General features: G+C 40.1%; 1 protein-coding gene across 2 annotated transcripts in view; it reads left to right on the forward strand.

Moving 5' to 3' along the window:
- Positions 1–24,472, forward strand: part of GPR63 (G protein-coupled receptor 63) — a 30,911-nt gene that overhangs the window by 627 nt on the left and 5,812 nt on the right. Inside the window, exons 2-3 of one of the 2 annotated variants that reach the window (XM_075414342.1) lie at positions 17,171–17,256; positions 22,263–22,340. The gene's annotated coding sequence lies outside the window, so the exon portion shown is untranslated. The remainder of the gene's footprint in view (positions 1–17,170; positions 17,257–22,262; positions 22,341–24,472) is intronic. The other variant, XM_075414343.1, reaches the window with a different exon arrangement.

Genomic DNA, 24,472 nt, shown 5'->3' on the forward strand with positions numbered 1-24,472 from the left:
TGGAGGGTCCCCTCCCCGGCGGGGGCCGGGCGCGGGGGCGGTGCGGGGCGTGGGGGCCGCGCTTCCGGCCCGGGGCTCGTCGCCGTGAGGCGGCGCGGAGCCCTCCGGCCGGTGCCGCCGCGCAGTTCGCCGGGGCGCAGGTTACCCCCCGAGGCAGGACGCTTCGAGGCGGGGGGGGGAGTGCCTGCCGTCCCCTGCTCGCCGGGCGCCCGCTCGGGGAGGAGCTGCCGGTGCCTGGCGCGGCGTGCGGGCGGCTGCCGGTGCGGGGAGCCGCTCCTGGGGAAAAGAAGCGGCTTGGTTAAGGAGATGGGGAACAGTTGGTGTTTTTTCAAGGTGTACGTAGTTTTTATTTGCGTATTCCACGTGTTCAAGTTTCTTCAGGCTTGGTTTTTAGAAGTGAGATGATCCAGTACAGGCTAACACATCCATAACAAAGCATATTACAAAGTTTTCCCAGTAAATCGGTAAAACCACTTTTCCTAGAAGGCGGTAGATTTGCATGAAGCTACAGGTAATGTACACGTTACACAGGTGTAGCTGGCTCATTAGATTCGTGCCCAGGAGGACTGTTAAATTGTTTATCCTCACTGAAAACATGAGTGCTTAAACAGCAGCAGGTGGGTTTGGCACAGGGCATTTTCCGTGGGACATCTTACACGTGCTGACATTAGAGCAGAGGCGTCAGGTTATGAAAAGGGACAGAGAAATAGAGCATTTCTAGATACCCTTTGAAATCTCTTTGCAATTTCAGGTATTGATAACACAGAATAGCCGTGTATTGTCAGTTCTGAAATATATTTTTACTGTTGTTTTTGCGCCATCCTCCACTGTGGAAAATGTGTTTGCCAACATTGCTGTAGCTGCGTTTCCAGGATAACGTAATAGGTTTGCTAGTAATTATATTTTTAGTCTACAGAAGCAGATTTAGTAATGACTAGTAATTAGAAGAATAATAATTTCTAAGTAACTTTCATTTGAAATATTTACTGCCAAATGCTCAGCCCTCGGAAACCCAGCTTCTTATGCTGTTTTGCATCACTTGTTTGTTACAGAGTGGCCTTACTGTAAGAGCGCATGTTAAACATATAGAACGTGTTTTTTCTTTAACTGAGAAAAGAAATGAGACCGTGGATATTAGCAGGTGATACGCAAGGTGTGTCTGCTCAGAGGAAACAGGATGAAGCCAAGATGAGCTCTAATGATACCTAATTTGCCTGTTGTATACTCTACAATGTATAGATGACTTTTGTCGGGTGGTGCTGATCAGGCTGTGCTCATTCCATTGCATGTCCAACTTTTAAAGTCTTTCTGTAAGAATAATAGCACACAAAGCCTGGAGAGGCTATGACCACTTTTCTTCCAGTTAATTAAACGTGCCCAAGACCGTTCTTTCTGGTCCTGAAGACAACTGGCACAGATTAGCCCTTGTCAATGCTGCTAAACTCTCCTGCCTTCCAGAATGCGATAGGTAAATACGAGGTACTGGTTGGGACTGGCTCCTTGCCTGTGTTAAATCCAAAATCCTGCCCAAGAATTGTGTGGGAGAGCTGTAGCTGGCCTGGGTTAGGAGGATGCTGTGCCAGTCTGTGGCAGTTCAGCAGTCTGTGTGACTGAGTTCCATTTCCCAGGGATGGTTCCTGGCATTGCTTGATTTACTAGTGCGGATATAGTCTATCAGTAACACGGTAAGTAGCTTCTCTTAACTCTGTGCTCAATTGTAGTGATCTAATTTCCTTTCATTGAGGATCTCTGGCGCTGTGAAATGCTGCTTTTTGTAGTCAGCTGCTCACAACTATCAGGGCTGTTTTTTCTCCACTTGTGCAGGTGGGTGTAGAGGGAGTAGGTGAAGGCTCGGTGGCTTTCCCACTTGCCCATAAGGGAGGTGTAAACAGGATCAGGGAAAGGTTTACTCAACTTGTTCTACTTATCTTGGGATGTAGTGCTAGAGTAGTGCGTGTCCGTAAGCAAACCTGATGGCTTAGGTGTGAACACATCCATGGCCTGCATTCGCATGCTGTTTTGCTGCTTTCCTGGTTGTTTGTAAGAAACAAGTTGGGCAGAGGAAATACGTTTTTTAAATGCTCAGAAGATTATTTACTTCTAGATGTCTGAAGATATTATTAGCTCATTAAAATGATTGGACTGGATGTTTAAAATACATCATTGTGGACTCTTGCCATGCTTGCTGTCTTTTTTGTCACTGAAATTATGAACAAAGCCTGCGTACTTCACAAGTTCTTGCAGTATTTTCACTGTTTGGTTCAATAATGAAATAGTGCGTGTGCATTGTATTTTATGCTGTGCTTGCTTTTTGGGTATTAATACGTGTCGTTCATCTCACATAATAGTCTCGTAAATAAATTTCAAAGCAATTCTAAAAGATGTCAGACTTAGTTGTTACAAAGGAGGAAAGTAAGGCAAGAGGAGGTGTAACTATGTATCTAAGGAATCATAGTTGTAGAATCCAGAAGAAGAATCTCAGATTGAAAACTGATCCGTCAGGTCACGCTGCCTCTCATAGACATATAAAATACTTGAATAGAAAGGCATAATTGTTCTCTCTGTATGCTAATATAGACATTAGTTTGCTAACCTAGCTGGTAGCGCAGTTTGAACTTAAGTAGGAAAACTGTTTGGTCGCCTCATTTCCAGCTGAGGATGACGCTTAGATATTCACCTAAACCTGACATCTCTGGTGGGACTTGGTAAATGTTTTAAAATACTTTCCCAAATAAGCAGCTTGTCTCAGTGAAATTCCATCCGATTTCGTTTGAGTGAAACCTCATAAAATACAAATCTTAACATACAGGCATTTCAACACGTATGAGCTATCCTTTTCTTATGCCTCTATGTCAAAGCACTGATTCGGTAAGGTATTTACACTTAGGCACGTGTTGAAGTGTCTGAGGAGTTCCACTGGTTTAAATGACACTTAAAGAAATCTCTTGTGTAACTGTAACCTAATTTACCTCGATGTAGATGTATATTATACACAAGCTGTGTTTAAAAGAAAGTTGTTAAGACCACATAAGCACAGAAGTGTTTGGAAATTTAAAGCTTTGAAGTGGTGGTGATGCAGCCTTTGGGAGCTGTGCTTCATGCTATCTAGGATCTGATTTTTTTCAGAGCACTTAGGATCTCAAATTGGGCAACCAGAATTAGCGTATGGTTACGATTTTTGCATCTCTTCCTTGATTGTCTCCTCCTTGGAGTTACTAGAGCAAGATTTGACTTGTTGATTAAATATGACATAGTGACACACAATAACTGTGGAAAAAGCAAGGTTTTGAACAGTTGTTCCTCTTGGTGAGCACTGGACCTGCTAAAGGAAACTGGATTCTGTGTGAATAAGTAATATTTAGTCACATAGTTAAAGCCTAGGTCATAGTGTTTAATTAACATTCCATAACTGTTACTTCTTGGGTTTTCAGAGCTTGACTTTCAAACCCTAATAGCATTTCTTTTTGAACATGGTTTTTGGGTGTGTAGTTTTCCCTATAAGTTTTTTCTTGTTTAATATCTCTAAGGCAAATGGAAATGGAGTACCTTTTTCCATGGTATCTTTGATCACTTTCAATGTCATCAGGAGAGTTAGAACCTCTAAATACCAGTAACTGAGTTGTAACCGTAGGTCGTGATCTATACATGGATTAACAGTGAAGGAAAATAGCCATTTACATGGATTATGAAATGACTTGCATTACCTTACCTCACAATTTTTATGCAGTATACTGTAGCTGACTTAAGGAGGATAGTGGAACTTTGGGGCTTAGTTTCCATTCTGTTGTCCACAGAGCAGTGCTGTCTGGTGACTTTTACTGCAGTCTTCCCTGCAATATTGTACCCTACCTGACTTGTTTCTTCTGGGCCGTCTTGTTTCTCAACTGCTTCCTGCGTTTTTCTACCAGGTCCTTCTCTTCGTTGATGTAATACATAATTTCTAGCTACTAGTCATTTTAGTTGGCCAGATAGAGTATCTTATTGTAATCTAGTTTGCAGCCCTCTAGTTGCATGGGCCAGGTCAGCTGGCTAAGCCGATCAGGTCAAGAAAGCAAAGGGGGAACAGACTTTGAGATCTAGTGCTCAGATTTAACAGGCTGTGGTGAAGGAGTAATTGCTGTTATAACGCAAGTGGGCTGAGGCTGGAGTGTAGATCTACAGAATAAATGGGATTGGAAGAGATCTCGGGAGGTCATGGGGGCCGATGCTCCGCTCAGTGCTGAGCCAGATTGGAAGATGAATTTGCTCAGGATCAGGTCCACCTGAGTTTTGAATATCCCCAAGGATGGAGATTCTGCAACCTCTGAGTAGCCTGTTCTGGTGTTTGACCACTCTCACTATGATTTTTTTTTTGTTGTTGTTTTCCTGAAGCCTAGTTGAAGTTACACATACTGTAGCTTTTGTGTATTGTCCGTCATTTTTTTTCTGTGAACCTCCAGGAAGAATCTGGTTCTTGTGCTCATTAAAAACAACATATTTTTTTCAGATGCTTAATAGCACACTGTCTGTCAGGAATATATATATAACTTTTCCAAAATGTGTAAAACCCAGTCCTCTTCCACCCAGTCTTGCAGACCTTATTCAATAGCATGCTGATCAAATGAGTTAAATTACTTTTTTATTTTGCCCATATATTAAAAAAAAACCAAACTTTTGCTAGCATTGTTTTTTGAAACAGGTGAGAGATGTTTGAAATTTCTCCTTTCTTTCTCCTACATGATCATGCATTGTATTTTCCAGCAGGTGCCTGCCTCATTATGTGCAGTGAATGGATGCTGGTGGTTTAGGAGGTAAATCCAAGTCTTCAGTCTGAGCTTCTGAAAACTAGCTACCTTTCCTGTGACTTTTTTTTTTTTGTTTTTTTTTCCACCTCATTAGGTGTATGGACCCCTGCATAGCAAATTTAAACCCACTGACCATAGGCTATCTTTCAGGGATCTGTTAGAAATAATCTGTGGAGGATTATGGTGATGCTGAGGTAGTCTCAACTAGCCTTCCAGGTGCTTGTACAGTCAATGGAGAAAAATAAGCTTGTCCAGAAAGTGGTTTATCTCAACTGTGGCTGAATTACTTGCTCAGTGTCTCTCTGCTTTGTATCGCGAGAGTCTCAATGACTCCTTTAGCTTTGCTATCCAGCTTTTAGGGCAGCTACATTTAGGCAAGATTAATCCTTAGTGAGCACCTTTGCAGTCCTTTATTTTCTTGTCATTTTTCAATATATGGTCATATGCCTTATTTGTAACCCATTCCGAATGCTTACTAATTAACGTGTGTTTATTCTGTGGTGGTGTTTATCATATCTCTGTTCTTCAGGAACATTAAATTATCTTCATTATCTATCTTGTGCAAGCTATCTCCTCATTTTAAAAATAGGAAAAGGGGGAAAAAAAGTGACAGGAAAAAGTTCACAAACAAAACGTGTTCAGTTTGGGTTGCTTTGAGCACAAAGGGAAAACTTTGCAACAAAGTCAGAGAAAAAGCATGTATTTTTAATGCAAATTGCAAAATAATAATCCTGTCTTTCTAAACCTGTCTTAGAACTTGAAAACCTGATACTCCTTAGAAGTGGTTATTGCTACAAGTTTTCTGCATCAGTAGTGTAATTCACAAAATTATCCCTTTCAAAGGATTGTATGGGGTTCATTGTGTATAATGATAGATAAGAGAGTATGATATCTTATGAAAAATAGCGATGGCTTTATTGTTGAAGATTTGAAAAGTGATTTGAAAACATTATATGTTGATTAAATTCTTAACTTGAGTAGGTAATACTCCAACAAGCCTTTTATTAGTTGATCATTTTGATTTAGAGTCTTCTGTCAGTTGTCACTTCTGAATTTTCTCTAGACATTTTTCTGGAGTCTTACGTGGTGTTTGTGGATGTGTTTAGAAATACATGCACATAATGTGTTTGTGCTATTTTGATTCCTGTATCATCTTCAGCGTGCTCTAAGTGTGTCATTTATGATAGGGAGATGACACTTGAAAGGAATTTGGCAATATTTAATACTGACTCGCAGAGGCACGTTCAGAGTTTTTATAACAGGGAGAGGTTGTACTATGCTGTACTGGTATCGGGACATCTGCATCTGCCATAAGAAATTTCCATCGCATTTATTATGAGGATAGGGATGGGGCCGAGTGGATTTGCTGACTGAAGTTAAGACCCGTTTCCCTCCCTGTTCCCTTTAATTTGATGAGATAAGGCAAGTTTTGACTGCATTTGTCATTTCTGGAAATATCAAATCAAAGCATGAAATCTCAGGTAATAGCATTTCTGCTGTTAAACTGCTAGATCCAAATGAACTGGATTAAATGTGTTTTCAAAGCCACCACAAATGATGGACTTGAAAAAGCATCTCCACGGTACACTGGCAATATGGTGATACACTTTGAGCTATTATCAACAAGGCAGAAAATGTAATAACCCTTGTATATTCTCTCTGGCTTCCCCTCTGTTTTCAAAGTCTATCTCTGTTCCTTGGGTATGCAGCTGTTTGAATAATTAATTGGATTCTTCATTTCTTGATGCCATATAATTGAATATGAATTAGGTGTAGGCTCAGGGACTGACCAGTCACTTCAGTGGTCTTCCAAGATTTTGCACTTCTAAAACTCTGAGGAAGATGGATGATCTCTATTCCATTATGATATTTCGTGGGCTGCTGGCAAGCTCCAGAGCACAGTAAGGGTCCCAGCATCCTAACTCCGGGAAGGGGAGGCCTGCTAAATCATTCATGTGGTGGGCTGGTGTGAGCTATTGGCAGGGAATTTTCTGTAGTTTTCCGAAACTACAGAATCGCAGAATGCACCTGTTAAACCTTATGCGGCTCTTACAATTGATTCAAATATATGTTTCTATGTTCAGGCAGTACAAGTGTATGCAGACCTGTGTAGATACATAGAGGTGTGGAGTTCATATACAGTACTGTTAAGATAATTAAAATAGGTATCTGAAATGGTTTAGATGAATTTGCTTTCCAGAAATGCATATTCTGTGTGACTGCTGACTAAGCTCGCATGATTACCTCAAAACTGTGTTAAGATTAGGTGAGAAGTCTCAGCCCTAGTAGGAAGAAATTGTGTGTGTGTGCGTGTGTGTAAAAACAGATGCTGATAAGGAAACAAACTTGCTTAAAGTCTTAAATTGGAGCTTCATATTGATGGGCACTTACAAAAGTTGTCAGACATTGCTAAAAGGCCTACCCAGTTCGCTACTTAGCCAGTCTGGGGATGGCAACACCACTGTGTTCCACGTATTTCAAAGAGCTGCTGTCTACACTATGAAAAAGATTAAACTCATTCTGTGAAAATGCTTTCTAAAATATATGTAATCAACTGTGTGTATCAGTTGGTTAACAGCCTGTTTCCCGAGAGCTTGCTGTGGTAACTCATATAACATATATATGATTGAACATGTAAGTGATTTGAGACTAGTATTTGTGAATTTGACCTACCTCTTCCTTCACCTGGGAGAAAGGATATGAAGAGTTGACATGACGAACTCTCCTTGCTTCTGTCTGATATAGTCAGTTTGCTTCTTTCTTGGAACTAACCACCACCAAAGCATCTAAGAAATGCTGGTTGTACTCAGCAGTCAGGTGGGATTTGAGGGCAGCATCAGGTGCCTAGAGTAAGTGCTACTGTATTAAGTACTCCCTAGAGAAATGGTAGGCAGTGAATAGCAGTGAGAAGCACCGCTCAGTTCCTCGCCTGGGGAGACTCCTGAGTTATGAAAGCTCAGATCTCTCTTCAGTTGCAGTCAGCAGGTCAGGCAATATGGGCTTGTATGCTACCACTGTACAGTCGAGTCAGGTAAAGCTATTGCAGATTTTTCACTGAAATGGTTCACTGCATGGCAAAGTCATTCTGTGGATGAAGGACTGGCTTGCTGTTGATGGGTCTGTGTGAGACGTAGGCAATGAGGAGGTTGTTCCGCTCTGCATAATTGATTAATGTGCCTGCTAGATAAGAACTGAATTTCCTTTGCCATGTTGGAGTTGCCAGACTCATGCAAAGTGGTATACAGTTAGGATGCATTCTGCCATTTTAAATTGTATCCAATCATGGTGGTAGAAGGCCTGATGTTACCCAGTTTCATCTTAGCTTGGCTAAGGCATTGGGGCATTGATAGTTAACCTCCAGTCTCTGAATTGGCTTTTCGGAATATTTTGGCTTTGTGATTTTTATGTTCTTAACAATGTTTAAATGTTTCTTGGTGGGTTCTGGATTTTTATTTTAGTTTGTACAGATGATAATTGTAGTTTTAGATATAAAAACCTGAAGAATAATTGTTTTTAAGACAAGTGGCTATACTTTGCAATGTTGCTAAATTCCATCAGGTTTTTTTGGCTGCTGTTAATTGCATTGCATCCCAGGTCTTTCAAATTACTTATCTTACAAAAGTCTTGTGCAGTGCTGAAGGCTCCCTTGGCTGGGCATGCTGGAACAAAGATGAGAGAACTGTTTTCATTTCTGAAACTCTGAGCCAGGCCTTAGGTCTTTAGCAGCTTTGCTTAGGACCACAGCGTGAGGAAAGAGATGCTATTGGAACACCTAGAAGCTGAAAGACTGTGTGCCATTCTCAGTATGTGAGTCACTTGTTCAAGCTCAAGCAGGGAGAGTTTGTGTGTGTGTGTGTTAAGAACATTGTTGCCTTTCCGGATTCATTTATACGCTCACTAATCATGATGACTGTATGCTGTTTAAAATATAAATGTTTCTGAGTCTATTTCCGGTGTACGGGAGGATATGGTTTGGGAATTTAGCTTGCTGCAGCCAGATGGATTATAGTGTTGCTAAGGAAACAGACTATAAATGAAGTGGCAGCTGAGTGTCCCTAGAACATCAGACTGCTTGAAGCTGGTATTTTAAACTCATTTAGGTGGGTAGATAAATTGATGATGTGATGAGAAGTTAATTTCCTGTATTTTACGGTTCGTTAATTTTCATTGCTTTGTTAGTATTTACAAAAGGTACCTTAACTTCCCACTCAGACCACCTGGTGTGTGGGTCACTGAGCAAAGATTTGCTACAAAAGTCAGAAAAAGGACAAAAGCTGTACAGTAAAGCAGATCCTAAAATAACCGTTAAAACTACTGCTCAGTGGATAGAGAGGACCATACTGCTGCCAGGTATCTACTGAAAATCTGGGACTAGCAAGTATGCTGAGATTATTCGAAGTATGTGGCAAAGAATAGAGCTACTACAGACCTGGTGAAGTTACAGATTTTGAACTTCATATAGAAGATGTTTAACATCTGTATTACACCTGAGTGAGGCCCCATCTGGAGTACTGCATCCAGTTCTGGGCTTCCCAGCTCAAGAAAGTTGAGGAGCTACTGTAGAGAGTCCAGTGGAGGGCTACAAAGATGATGAGGGGACTGGAGCATCTCTTCTAGGAGGAAAGGCTGAGGGAGCTGGGCTTGTTCAGCCTGAAGAAGAGAAGGCTGCGAGGGGATCTTATAAATGCTTATAAATATCTGAAGGGTGGGTGTCAAGAAGATGAGGCCAGATTCTTTTCAGTGGTGCCCAATGGCAGGACAAGGGGCAGCGGGCACAAACTGAAGCACAGGAAGTTCCATCTGAACATGAGGAAGAACTTCTTCCCTCTGAGGGTGACGGAGCACTGGAACAGGCTGCCCAGGGAGGTTGTGGAGTCTCCTTCTCTGGAGATATTCAAGATCCGCCTGGATGCAGTTCTGTGCAGCCTGCTGTAGGTGACCTGCTTCAGCCAGGGGGTTGGACTAGATGACCCACAGAGGTCCCTCCCAACCCCTACTATTCTGTGCTTCTGTGATTTACATACATGAAGTTGCTCAGAGCAAGTGAATTGAATTGCATTTTGATAGTTGCTCAGCCCAATAAGAGACGTTGGCTCTTTTTTTCTGATGCTTTTGCTGAAAATGTATCAGGTTTCCAAACCAGTGTTACTGACTGACAAAACAGGATATTTTTTTTTATTCCCACAGAGAAAGGCAAGTGTAGCTGAGTCATTCGAGCTAAGCAGGTGGCTATAGGGATAAAGGCTTGACTTAAGTATGCTGAGCCCGCAAGACAGACAGCAATCACTACTATTGGTAAGACAGACTGACTGGACAAGGAGAAGGCAGGAAGAGTTCCGAACATCCTCAGATACCTGCAAACCTCAGACTTCTGAAAGGGTATAGATAAGATGTGGATCTTCCCCCTCCTACTTCCCAAGGTCTCCAATGTAAGAAGTAAAGTGACGTGCTTATTTTCACGTTGCTTGCTTTAGTCCTAAATGCTTTGTGTTCCTGCAGTTAAAGTACATTCTTCGCAGCTCGATGTGCTTGGAAACTCTGAAATACTACAGATGGTAATGGTTTCCATGTTCTCAGTGTTGCAGGAGTTGTGGTTTAAGATAAAAGGAATGACTAGACTGAATCTAGATATGATATATTTAGAATTGCATCCACTTCCAAAAAAAGAATGATGATAAGATAGATGGATAGTGAAGAGAAGCACAAAAACCTAAAGCAAGAGTCTGCTCTGCTGGTTTGAAGTTGTATCCCATACATATGAGGGTGTAAATTCAAGCACATGAGCAAGTGGTTATAACTTTATTCAGACATATTGTTTAAGGGGCATATCTACTCAAAATGAGACTGTCATGGACTGAATATGCATGGGTTTTACAGGCTATATTTGCTTAAGAAGGAAAGGAATAAAAGTGGGATGGGAGGAGAACAGTCAATGGTTGAGTCTGTAAGAGCTTCGGAAACTTGCCCTAACTACTCCTGTAACAAAAAGAGGAGATCTGAAAAGGTCTTTGTAAGACTGAAAATTCTAAAAACTTGCCAAGCAAAGATAGCTTGTGAGATAAATATGAAATGGAAGGCTGAGGAAGGATTTAAAGTATATACAGGTGGTCGGTAGAATTGCCATTCTGTTTTCTGTGTTGAAATGAACTGTTTTCAGTAAAACACATTCTGGAAAACGAGTCAGTGTTCCAGCGTTGTTAAACCTCTTCAACATGGAGCATTTAAACTGTTATTTAGAGTACACTGGAGAGAACTTTTTTTGGTCTTTTCAGCCAGATAGGCAACAGAGGTCATAGTGCATATGGCATTAAGTGCACTATAACCTTTCCATCCATGTTTGTCAGGTGACTGGATTTATTGCATTGATACTGTTGGTCTACATATGGATCAGAATCTGCCACTGTCTTATCACTGGAAACAGTAGCCAGGAGCAGACTACAGCTGTCACAGTATGTAAATTGTGACTTCTCCTCTTTAATTGTCCCTTTGCTGAGGGAAGTGACAGTAGAGCCAGTTTAACTGTTGTGGTGGCTGTTTGCTCCCTGAAAGATGCCTTGTGTCTTTGCTGAAAGTCTTTCTCATCTTCTGCCAAGCTGTGTGCCTGTTGTGTGAGGGAAGGAGCTATGGTGGGACCCATGAGAAAGATGTCAGGAAAGAGTTCACTGTGGGTCAGGTTAAGTGTTGCTGCAAAGTGCCCACAGGAAAGGAAGAAGACAGCAAGCCAGGTGAAAACATTCTGGAGGATTAATTGTGGCTTTGGACTGTTGGTTGAACCTGGATGAGAAATATTTGGAGGGAATTAAAGTGAATGTCCTGTACTGTAGCCAGGTGTGCTGGAACAAGTCTTGTTAATCTATTTTTTTTTTTTTAAATAATGATGTATAAACAAGCAGTTCTGGCTTTTATTGGAGAGGTTTTGTAGAAATATGCTAAATACAACAAGATTTTTAATAGAAAAAACAATAATGATTTGATAAGCAAAAAATTCTATCAAAGTTATTTTCAGCAGCTCTGTGAGTATAAAGGAGCTGCTACCACAAGCTTGACTGTTACATCTGGATTAGGAGAGTGGTTTTGACAGAAATGAAGAGAAAATAATCAGAAGATTAGACAAAAATACTCAATCCCGGAGAAAGGCAGAAAAATTGTATTTTTATTGACAGTCATGATAGCTTCTGTAGTATTCTGATACAGAATCTTTGCAAACCTTCCCCAGTAGTTTAAAATCTTTTTTTTGTTTTCTTTCCCCTGTCTTAGAAATACAGAAGCATTACTTCTGATTTTGCATGTGTTTTCTGATGTGTTGTACTGAATAATGTTAATTTCAACATGAGCAATATTTTAGGGTTTATAGAGAGCACAGAGGCAAAAGTTTCATCTTCTGATCTCTTATGGTGCATGTCATTACACTTGTTTTCCTGTAAATCTTGCCTGTGACTTTGAGTTGTTACTGACTATTGTGTGTTTCAGTGTTTTAAAAAACTGATACAAGTGTCTTGATGTGATTTTTTTCAGTGGTTGCTGAGTAGTTGCAATCAAATTAAAAATTATATGTTACGTTTATTCTATTTAGAGTTATCCTGCATGCAAGATGATAAATTCCATACAGTATTTTCTCAGGATCAGTTTCATGTTAAAATTGAAACCTAATAATCTTCTCTGTAACTGAAGAAACACTCTGATATTATTTGCAGAGTGAGTTAGTTGAACATACTTAAACAGCTTTCAGTTAATTAGGGAACTATGATCTTGAGCTACCAAGGTGGAAGACAACATGAGTTAACGGGTGACTTCTTCCTGGTAAGGTAATATTTCTCTTTGTAGGCTTGGGCTGTTTGGGGTTGGGTTTTTTTGGTGTTATAGGGTTTTTTGGTTTGTTTGGGTTTTTTTGGCTTGTGGGTTTTTTTAACACGTGGTTTGTTTTTTTTTTTTAATAGTATGAAAATCCTTCACTTTTATTACTGAAGGAGCTTTTCCATGGAAATAAGCCTTTCTTAAACATGAGACTTATGAACTGGGAACTGCTGTAACTCTTATCCATATGAGATATTTGCTTTTGCCTACTGTTTGTTTTAGTGGTTCTCAAGTAGCACAAAACCACAAGTAGTGCAAAATCCCTTCAATTAACTGTCAAGTTTTTTGTAACTAGAAATTACAAGATATTTAAAGATTGTTCCTACAAAGGATTTGAATCCTTCAGTTGATGCACATATTTGTTCACTTTGCATTGTTATAAAAAAACTGAGAAAATTGAAATGGTGATCCATTAAAATAAGTGTGCTTTAAAAAAGACCAGATTGACTCATGGAAATATTTTTGGCTTCTAAATTTAACCAATTTTTTTCACCTATTCATGATGTGTGTTCCAAGTCTAGCTTGTCACGTCTGTACAGAAGTTGTTAGTGCCTGTATTGCATAGTCTGAAAGTCTGTAATATGTCATCTGACCCTGAGAGGTGTCCAAATGGGAACTCTCAATTTAACTGTCTTTTGTAATCTGTAGTATGAACAGATTTCTAACTTGGATTGTTTCTCAGAAATAATTGCTATCTTGAAAATGCTATTCCATTTGGCTGGCATGAGACCATTAATTCTGAAGCTATGAAAACAATTAGGCAACATGGATAGCTATTAAGAAGCAGTTAGTTTATTTAGTCTGTGTTTCTGTGTTATGAAAAAGAAGTTACTATTGTAATGTGTAGCTGATTTTTAATAGACTAATTTAGACTAACAACAAAGTATAGGGTAAATCTGGGGGAAAAGTCAAAGGAACACAAACAACTGTTATTTTGTTGCGTTAAGCATTTTATGTTTGTTTTTGACTGAATAGAGATGATAAGTATTGAAAATGTATACACATGCATATAAGTGTACAATATAAATATTCATATAAACTAAATCTATGTTTAGTTCTCAGCTAAATCTTACCCTTGCAGCCTCGAAGTGCTCTCAGAGCAGGATGCTGCAAGCAGCAGCATTTCTTTTGCTGCAATACAGTCACCTCATTTAACTTGCTACCAGCACCTCGTCTCTGTCAACCAAGTCACAAGAAGTAAGATTCATAACAGCTGTATTACAGCAGCAAGACTCTTGGGCAGCAGCAAAATTTTGCTGTAGCATGAGCTGAATCCCTATGGGAAAAGCAGGATCAGGGCTGGTCCCATTGCTCTGTGAACTCAGTTGAATCCCAGGAACCTATTGTGGGGAGCATACAGTGTGAAAAGAGTACAATTCCGGTCATTCTAATGACTTTTCCATTAGCATCCCTGCATCTTTTTATAAAAAGATGAATTTTTGTTAAAATCAATATTTTTTTTTTAAAAAAGTATGTTTTTGCAGGAGAGACAGCTTAATAAATTCCATTAATATAGAATGCTATTGATGATGGGGTTACCATTTTTATAAGATTAATTTTGTAAGCCCTCACATTTTGATAGAAGGTAGTGTGCTAACAACTGTTACCAGAACTATTGACGAATAAGAAAATCTATCTTCCCCTGGTTTTAGCAGAAGGCAGTACAGTATGTGTTGGGTGTACCAGGGCGCTATAGAGGAGGTGAGAATGATGTAATTAATACAAGGAGCCTTTAGATCTTTGCTTTATGGTATAGGAAGGTAAAACATCTTCACAGAACTCAATCTTCCATTCAGAGAAGATACTGAGGAAGTTGCTCTAGCTGAAAAGCCGAAATGGCTTGAGAACAACTCTGTTACAGCTTTCTGACTTGAAGCAGGCTCTTTTACTTGCCTATTAATATAGTCCTGATAGACTGACTTTTTGATGAAGAAAGGAGGCTTTCAGTATTTCAGTTTTATTTTTGCCCATGGTTTGACTTAATATCCCAAGAAAATGCTAAGAAAACTTGCTAAAAATGGCTGTGAACTAGGTGCAACTAGATGTAGAGAACTGTCAGTAAAGTACTTAAGAATGAAGTTATGACTCATTTGAAAAGCGATGGCATACTGAAAACATTTCATAATATTTTGGAGACCTTCTCTAGCCTGTTGTTAAGTCTTTAACGTAATCTGAATGCTTATGGGAAACGTTTTTAACTTTAATGGTTTTGAAGATCTCTTTGATTTTGGTTCTGCTATTTCATTTCTTTGGAAATGACAGTTCCTGGTTTGGGGAATCAAAGTAGATCTAATAAGACACAAATTCCTTTAAGATCATCACTGATTACAAACTTTGCACTGTTCTCTCTTATGGCACAGCACTGTCTAGAATGTAAATACCTCTTAGTATATAGAAGTCAAATCTAGATGTTATTCTGTGTACCCCAGCATCTCACAGCTTCAGGCCAGAAATACAAAGCTTTTAAATTTGCTTGCCAAGGTCTAGTTTAGTTCAGATCAATCCTTCTGCTTCAGGATTGTGGAGCTGGGCTCAGGAATGAGTGAGTGAATGAGGTACTCTTTGCAGGTACAGGAATCCTTGCATTCAAATTCCATTGTAGGATTGTGAAGGTTTACAGAGCTCTTCCCCTCTGTTCTTACAATAAAGCCTGACTCATCATTTATAATAGGGGGGGAAAGAGGAATGTCGTTATGAAACAGTGTTAACTCCCCATTGCCAACAGAAAAGTACCCAAAGCAATCTTACGCAGTTAAGAGCAAGCTCTGCAAGGTACTCAAATTTAGTAAAATTTTCCAAAGTAACTTTTTCAAAGTGCTTTTATTTTTTTTCCCTTCTTGGAGGCTTGAAGTGGAAGAACTCTTTAGTTTATGGTGATGTTTTGGATGCTTTTCTAAACTAGTTTTGAAGATACTTTTAATGAGAGTTGGAAATAATTTCTATAAACACAGAAGTAGAGAGAGGAAATGGTCCTTGTTACAGAGAATGTGCTTGCCTGGTGGGAAGGTCCGACAAGTTGTCGCGGTATTTAATCCATCTAAGTTGCTGGCAGAATCTTCTGCCTGCGTGCAAACCGGTTCACTTCTTTGACACTTCAAAAAGCCTAAGAGGGAAGATTAACAGTTTACAATACTTGCCTCACTAAAGAGGGAACAAACCAAGTGGTGAAAGTCTATAATAATCTGATGGCTACGTTTTAGATCTTTTATACATTGCCAAACATGAGACTTGTATTTTTCCTTCTCGCCTGGTTGTGTGGAATAAACGTAAGGTCAAATTTTTGTGCTAATGGAAAACAGTTTGTATTAACAGGTTATCAGAAAAACCTTTCAGATACGGACTACCATTATGTCTAGATAATGGGTTTGTTCTGCAGAAGGCAGATTTCTCACCAGGCACCAGTCTGGCAAATTGGGCCATATATTTTGGGTGATTGAAGTCCATGTGAAGTTGGTTGCAGGTACAGAAACTCAGCACACAAACAGCTGGAGGAACCAGAAACTTATGAGTGTTCTTAAAGTACGGTTTGTTCTTACAGCTTCCCTTGTAGGAGATCATTGTAGACTTATTGGCTGGTTTGTCCTCCAACCACCATGTACAGTATTTATTTAGAAACTTGTTTCTGAAGGATCCTGACAGCTTTTGCTTCTGTGGAGGCGACTTACAGATGTTTCAAAAGCTTCTTCTGGCAGAAAGTTGTGTAGCCTTCTGAAAACCAGCATGTAAAAGTGTCTGTGTCCAAAGACTTTCTTCTTATTTTTTTTTATATAGAAACTATCTGTAAATAAATCGGGTCACTGATATCTTTTAGTGTGACACAAATTCGGCTTTCAAGGCTCACTGAATTTTCTGTCTCCCTTCTGAGAGTATATGAAAAGCTACATTGCAAACTTATGTTCTCAGTTAACAACAGGTATGGCATGATGGAATATACAGCTTTTTAGCTATGTTAGACCCAGTTTACATAAATTGTTTTAACTGCTTGAGGCTTGTCCTTTGTTTTTCCAATACTACTATGCTGATATCTTTGCCATTTGGGAAAATGTATTCAGCTTCTTTATGATGATCGGTTGCAACCTGTGGATTTAAATGACCTTTTTTCTGAGAGGCTTTGGGGGTCTCAAGGTCAGGATCCTGATGTTTAAGGCCAAGCATGTATTTTAATAGATCCAGTAAGACTTACAGTAGCTAACTGCTGTGTGCTTGTCTGCGAACTAAATGCATCTGAATAAGATCTAAACCAACATGCTACTCCAGTCCTGGCAAGTCCTAGTATTAAATGGTGAGGTTCTTAGGCTCCACAGGTGAGATAGCTGACGAACTCTTTGGCTTGATGAAACTTAGATGCCTTAGTCCTCCCTAAGGTCTATACCTTCTGCAAGAAAGGGGCATGTGATCTGCCTTTTGTCAGGAGACACAGCATATTCCACCTCTCCCAGTAAAAATAGTTTTATTACAGGAAAAACTTTTGCTATTCTAATCTTGTTGTGCCTTATGTGTAAATATGTCACCAACTTTTTTTTTTTTGACAGGTTATTTGGAAAGGGACTACTTTTCTGAACAGAACAGCACAAGATGACTTACGAGTCTTGCTCTTCATGGGAGCCTGTCTGGATCGGTATGCTTTCTTTTTAATTTGTCGAACTGACAGGTAGTGATTGCATATATAATCCAAAGGTCCACTTAAAATTTAGGAAGCCAAGCATTTAGGAAGCTTCCAACTTGTTAGTTGTATGTTAATAACTAGGCAGAGATGATGAATTAAAAGAGTATGTTTTTAACAATATTTTCGAGGTTTAGTGTTCTTCTAGGTGCTACAGTATTCAGTTAGCTCTTCAACAAGAATATGGTTAATTCCTCCCCTACGAGGAGAGGCTGAGGGAGCTGGGCTTGTTCAGCCTGAAGAAGAGAAGGCTGCGAGGGGACCTTATAAATGCCTACAAATATCTGAAGGGTGGGTGTCAGGAGGATGGGGTCAAGCTCTTTTCAGTGGTGCCCAGTGACAGGACAAGGGGCAATGGGCACAAACTGGGGCACAGGAAGTTCCGTCTGAACATGAGGAAGAACTTCTTCCCTCTGAGGGTGACGGAGCACTGGAACAGGCTGCCCAGGGAGGTTGTGGAGTCTCCTTCTCTGGAGATATTCAAGACCCGCCTGGACAAGATCCTGTGCAGCTTGCTGTAGGTGACCCTGCTTCGGCGGGGGGGTTGGACTAGATGACGCACAGAGGTCCCTTCCAACCCCTACTATTCTGTGATTCTGTGATTCTGTAATGTGACCATTGAACTGATGGGAAAGTCGGAAGCCAGAAGGGAGTATTGTGACTGTACTAAATATGAACCTAGAAGTGCGTAACTCCTGTCACGTGATCTACAAATTGAGAACATGATTTTTCCCAAGAGCTAAGAAAATAGAATTATTCTTTATATTTTGCATATTGGTGGTTTAGAATAGTAATAATGATTCCCATGGCTGACATTTCTTGACAGTTAATGGCTCTCTGAGTTAAGGACAGAAAGAAATATCCTCAAGAGGGCAATTAGTTGTACTTAATGACCCAAAGCAGAGGTGACTGTTTCCCACAACACTTTCCTATGAAAACTGCCACAGTAGTGTTTATAGAGTGGAAAAAAGGAAAATTTCCTAAATTAAACTAATGCCTCTTGTGAATAGTTTTATGGGTCATCTACTCATGCAGTGTAGTTGATTGGTTTCAATTTAGGATATGTAAATAGGTATTAAAACTGAAAACTGCTAGTTGCTTTTAGGAGGAACAGTTCGGTGAGTAAGAACACTGTCCCTGCTGATTTGTGCTCTGACTCATTCTTTGTACTGACTTTAGCAGAAAGGATTCCATTGCAATACGTTCCTGCCTCTCTTTAATGACATAGGAAACAATGCTCGATTCGTATTGAGAGGGGAGTGTGTCCCAGCCTGCTTTGCACAATAGTGAGGTGCCAGAGAACACATACTTGAGTGTTTTCTATCAACACATAAATTTTTTTGAAAACAAAATAAGGCCATGGCCTTAATGTTTATTCTTGACTTTATCCTTTTTTCCCTAATAATATTCTGCTTTTTTAATGGTTTCGATGGTGCAAATTTTTTTTTTTTGCCAAAGTTAGCATGTAGAAGCTTCCCACTTGTGACCATTTATAGTATACTCAAAAATTAGGATCACTATACCAGGCATTTCTAGCTTCAGGTTTCTGAAGAAGAATGATTTCTGTGTACCAGACCAAATCTTGGTGCTGGGCAATACTGAAAATATGCTTACTTTTAGCAGTTAAATTTAATAAATCATTGGACATTTTGGCAGCTGTTCATAGCATGTTCTGATCTGCATTAAATGTAACTGTTACTATGGTACTGTTATGTTCCCTGTTTTGTCTATGTTGCAGTTACTGGCTTTGACTGGTGATGGCTTTGCGTATAAGATAGAATCTTTTATTTCTGGCTAAGCATGCTATCCAAATTTTGAATGGAAACCTTTTAGCTTCAAAAGCTGTTAAATGGGGACGCCATAGCTCTAGCAATAATTATGTTTGATGAATGAAATTTGTGTGGTATTTAGCTTTAAGTGTGTACTTCATTGAAATAATTGTCTATTATGTTCCATAAAAAGAAAGTTGCATATGAGTGAGAACCTTGCTTGAGAGAAAATGTGCGTACCCAGTAGTTTTCAGCACTGAAATGGAAAAAAGTGATTGTGTGACGCTTTTTTACATCTGAAAAGAATCAGTAAGAGTACACGTTCCCAAAGTGAGAATGCTGTGACAAAAAAGTATCTGTCTCTTGTATATTTGGACCCTTATTTAAGGGCTTACCTGTTTAAACTGCCAAAGCATGGTCGTCTCTTACGAGCTATGTGATTACCATTCAGCAAGGGCTCTGGCTTTGAAATTGCAGGATCTGTCTTTCTCAAAGAGCGAATGAGGACTGAAATGAAACTGCTGTGAAGTTATCTTGTTGGTCCCTTTCTTTCAGCTTAAATTCCTATCATTACATATTTTTGGGGAAGTCGAAGGGTAGGAAGAGGGATGGAGGTGCATGTTTAATAATTATGTGGATGCATATGGTAGAAGCTCTTTAAGCAGCAAAAAAAAAAAAACCCCAAAAATTTATATATGACTGCTACAGAAGGGATACTCTTGAATTTGACTGAAATGCCAGTCACTTTTATGAAATATGATAGTCAAGAAAGAGCATAACTAACTTGCCAAGTGATAAACAGAGGGCAGAGAAGGGAAACCTGGAAAACTGTCAGTCAGGAAGCAATGGGTACAGGAGCACCCCTCGTTGCTACCTGGGATCCAAAAGCCTGCAGTCCTCTTATTAGGTTAGGTGTCTTTGCAATAGCTGATCACTGCTCACTCTTTCGTCCTTCTTGAAAAGAAGAGATGGCTGATGACTTGCAACATCCAAACAGCTAACGCTTGCTTCCTGCTTTAAACACTTGGCTAAGTCCGGGCAGAAGTTTGCATGAGGTCATTCTCTTCCTCTTCTCTGAACACAGTACATAAAAGCATACAAGCTTCACAATGAGGGGAAAAAGCACAAGATGGGAGGTAGCTATTTGCTTAGAGAGAGAGATGGGGAGAGCATCCATGATTATTTTTCTTAGTTACTTTTTCTGAGTTTGTTAGGAGTAGTCTTTAGACACTTATGAGTCCTCTGTCCTTTTCTGTATACTGCATGCTACTGGCTTGAGAAATGCAGGGTAGCACAATCTTTTTGATTAAATTAAGGGTGCAGAACACTTTTGCTCCTGCTCCCCTTGTGTAGTTCTTTCTGTTTAGAAGGGCAATTTGTGATAAAGCAATATTTTTGAAAGCTTTGCTTGTTTACCTTGGAACATTTGCAGTTGTTTTTTTTTCCTCTTTAGAGTTTTTATGTTATGTTATCATCTAAGGCTCTGCTGAACTTCATATTTCAGAGTGTAAAGCTCTGTGGCATAAATACGTTTAAAGAGTTGTAACCTTAAGTGAGCAAATTCTGTTGTATATATTTAAAGTTAGTCAAGTAACTGCATGTATGTGCTGAAAGTGTATGTATTCAGGTCAGATGGCCATGTATGCTTTGCAATCAGCAGAGCGAGATAGGTGCTTCATGAGGGTGATTCATCTCTTCCTGACATGGACATCTGTATAAAGATCATGTGAAATATGTCCTAAATTGTCTTCTAAATCCACGGAAGCTCTATGGCATCCAGAGCATCCTGTGGCAAGTACTTTCACAATTAGTTGTGAAATAGTCATTTACAGTTCTGAGCTCCTCAGTTTGAGAGACGTGGACATACTGGAGAGAGTCTAGTGAAGGGCTACAAAGATGATGAAGAGACTGGAGCATCTCCTTTGTGAGGAAAGGCTGAGAGAGCTGGAACTATTCAAGCCTGGAGCAGAGAAGACTCAGGGAGGATCTTGTCACTGTATAGAAATACCTCAAGGAAGAGCGTGAAGAGGACAACGCCAGGCTCTTCGGTGGTGCCTGGTGACAGGACCAGAGGCAGCGGGAACAAACTGAAACACAGGAGGTTACCCCAAAATGTCAGGAAACACTTTTTTCCACTGTGAGGGTGACAGAGCACTGGCACAAGTTGCCCAGAAAGGTTGTGGAGTCCCCATGCTTGGAGATATTCAAAAGCCATCCAGACATGGTCCTGAGCAACTGGCTATAGATGGCCTTGCTTTAGCAGAGGGGTTGGACAAGATGACTTCTGGACATCCCTTCCAACCTCAACCATTCTGGGATTTTGTGATTCCTTTGGCTTTTTCTATTCTTACATTATGAGAGACAGTAATTATTCTCTTTCCCTGTGCCACTAATAATTCTGTAGACCTGTATGATACCTTTTTTCAGTCACTTCTGAATGGAGATCCGGTGGAGCAGAACTGAACGTAGTACTGAAGATGAGAGGTGCCATGCATGTGTATTGTAGCAGGTAGTGTTCATAAATATACAGTGTATGAAGAAAGCTCCTGCTTTGCTAACAATTCTGAACACTTCCCTGATGTTTTCATAGGGCAGACTGTCAAAACTTGAAGATCTGTTTTTCTTTTGGATGGCAATCATTGGTTTAGCATCTGTTACTGTGCAGATAACTTTTTTTTTTCTATACATGCATAGCTTTACCTCTAGCAACACTGAATTTTACCTAGCAGTCTATTAGCTTGTCACTAACTGTCTTGAGATCCCTCTTTACCTCTTTATAGCTGACCTTTGTTTTTATTAAATTGCTGTGAAAACCAGTTCACGTTCATCATCAACAAACGTTGTGGTTTTGCATTTCCTGCTTCTCCCTTATAGGCTGGAGAGCTTGAATCCCACTATAAATTTTTTGTAGAATCATTCTGGTGACCTTTTTTCGCTGCAAAACTAACTGCTCCTTCTTTTGTTTCCTATTTTAAACTGATTATTGTCTGTGAGAGGGCTTTACATTTGTCTAATGGCAGATTAGTTTCTTTTAGAGCCTTGGTGAAGAGACCTTGTCAAAATCAATCAGAAATGCAAAAGCTACCTTTGCTGGCTTATTGCTTACAGAGCTTTAAAAGGTCTGAGGATCTAACTTTCTGTACTCCATGACTTTAAACCAGAATAATATGTTGAATTTATACTCTTTTGCAGTTCCTGCAGAACGCTACAACTTTCTTCCAACCTCAGTGTTCTTGGCTTGTGGAGTCATAAACCTTGGTGGAACTTTGGGTGAGATTTTCATGTTCATTGCTAAATTCCTTGCTTACTTATCCTGGAAAGCTGTGTTAACCTTTCTGCTGTTCGTTACAGATTTTCTAACAAATATGTTAAAGACGACTAGTAATGGAAAGGTTTATAAAGACCAAAGAAATAAGAGTTTTGCCTACTATATGTGCTTTAGCGTGTAATTAACATTAAGGCTTTCTCTAGAAGAGTTATTGTAAAATGAAAATGAAACAGAGAGAATAGAGAGAAAAGGAAGATCTAGAATAAAGTTAACAGTTTGGCATATTTGCAAAATGTCAATGTATGTAGCTTAGTATACTCTTGCCTAGTTTAACAGTCTTCTAAGTATAATGGGATAAAATAGAAAATTATGACATTCCTTCCCATTCAAGCAGGAAGACCTCTAGGAAGTGAAATTTGTATGACTCAATGAAATTAGGATGTTTATGATAATATCCCATCTTGATACCATTGCAAATTAAAGGAGACAGGTTAATCATTTGTCTTAGAAACAGTACTGAAGGTGGTCTGGCCCTGGAAATCATCTAGCGGTACTGAGCTTGCAGACAGGAGGGAAATAGCTTTGCTATGGAATGAGAGGAGCAGGTCATAGTGCTGATGTTCCTTGATGAATCACAGAATCACAGAATAGTAGGGGTTGGAAGGGATCTCTGTGGGTCATCTAGTCCAACCCTTCTGCCAAAGCAGGGTTACCTACAGCAGGCTGCACAGGACCTTGTCCAGGCGGGTCTTGAATATCTCCAGAGAAGGAGACTCCACAACCTCCCTGGGCAGCCTGTTCCAGTGCTCCGTCACCCTCAGAGGGAAGAAGTTCTTCCTCATGTTCAGACGGAACTTCCTGTGCTTCAGTTTGTGCCCATTGCTCCTCGTCCTGTCACTGGGCACCACTGAAAAGAGCTTGGCCCCATCCTCCTGACACCCACCCTTCAGATATTTATAAGCATTTATTAGGTCCCCTCGCAGCCTTCTCTTCTTCAGGCTGAACAAGCCCAGCTCGCTCAGCCTCTCCTCGTAGGAGAGATGTTCCAGTCCCCTCATCATCCTTGTAGCCCTCTGCTGGACTCTCTCCAGTAGCTCCTCATCTTTCTTGAACTGGGGAGCCCAGAACTGGACAGAGTACTCCAGATGTGGCCTCACCAGGGCAGTGTAGAGGGGAAGGAGAACCTCCCTCGTCCTGCTGGCCACACTCTTCTTGATGCACCCCAGGAAAATCCTTGGCAGCTGCCTGAGCAGGCTTGCATTCAGATGGCTAAATGTCCAAACTGGGCATATAGGTTAGACTTTGTTGTCTTACAGTTCATTGTTGGTGAAATATTATCCAGGGAAGAGCAAACTTTTGATCTTCCACAAAGCATTTGGTCCTTGTGTGAATTCGTAAAAGCATTCCTTCCTCCCTTCACTTTTGCCTGATGCTGATACCAAACAGAACCTGCATAAATACTGCAGGCAGGATTGGTGTTACCAAAAGTAAGCTTCTCAAGTTAGTAGCACAAGCTTGTCACCATGTGTAGAGGTGGAGGAGATAGTCACTTCAGGCTGTTTTTATGTTCTCAGTCAGAAGAGGGATACAGGCATCTTCAGCGGGCAATCTGTTACAGTCTTCCAGAATGGAGGAGGTGAATCCTACTTTGTTTCTGGCTATGGTGATCTTTTTTTTCCTTTTTTCTTCTTTAAAAAGGCATGGAGTCCTTCTGGTTTCCAGCTAGATCAGATGCCAGAGTACTCACAGTGTTTAATTTAATAGTCCAAGATAGAAAGGAGGAGTTCTATGAAGAGCTAGCACTGAAAAAGCAAAACTACTCTCAACTTTTGTGTTTTATTTGTTTGTAAGAACAGTACAAATAATAATACATGTGTTAATAGTACAAGACAGTACATATAAACTGTAAAAGGAAATGTTGCATTGTATCAGTATAATGATGAGGGACGGAGTTCAGCAGAATGTTGAAGGATTAGATTTACAGGGAAAAAGAGGGCGCACAGTTAAATTATGTGGGATACCAAAGTGAATTAACAAAGACCTGTGTAGACCAGTGAAAGCAGGAAACCTTGCTGCAGGGGGAAGGGTTGTAGCGACTGCATACGAGTTAGTTTCCTGCACCTCAATATGGATC

Source organism: Opisthocomus hoazin, chromosome 2 (genome assembly GCF_030867145.1).
Source record: "Opisthocomus hoazin isolate bOpiHoa1 chromosome 2, bOpiHoa1.hap1, whole genome shotgun sequence".
Classification (NCBI taxonomy): Eukaryota; Metazoa; Chordata; class Aves; order Opisthocomiformes; family Opisthocomidae; genus Opisthocomus; species Opisthocomus hoazin.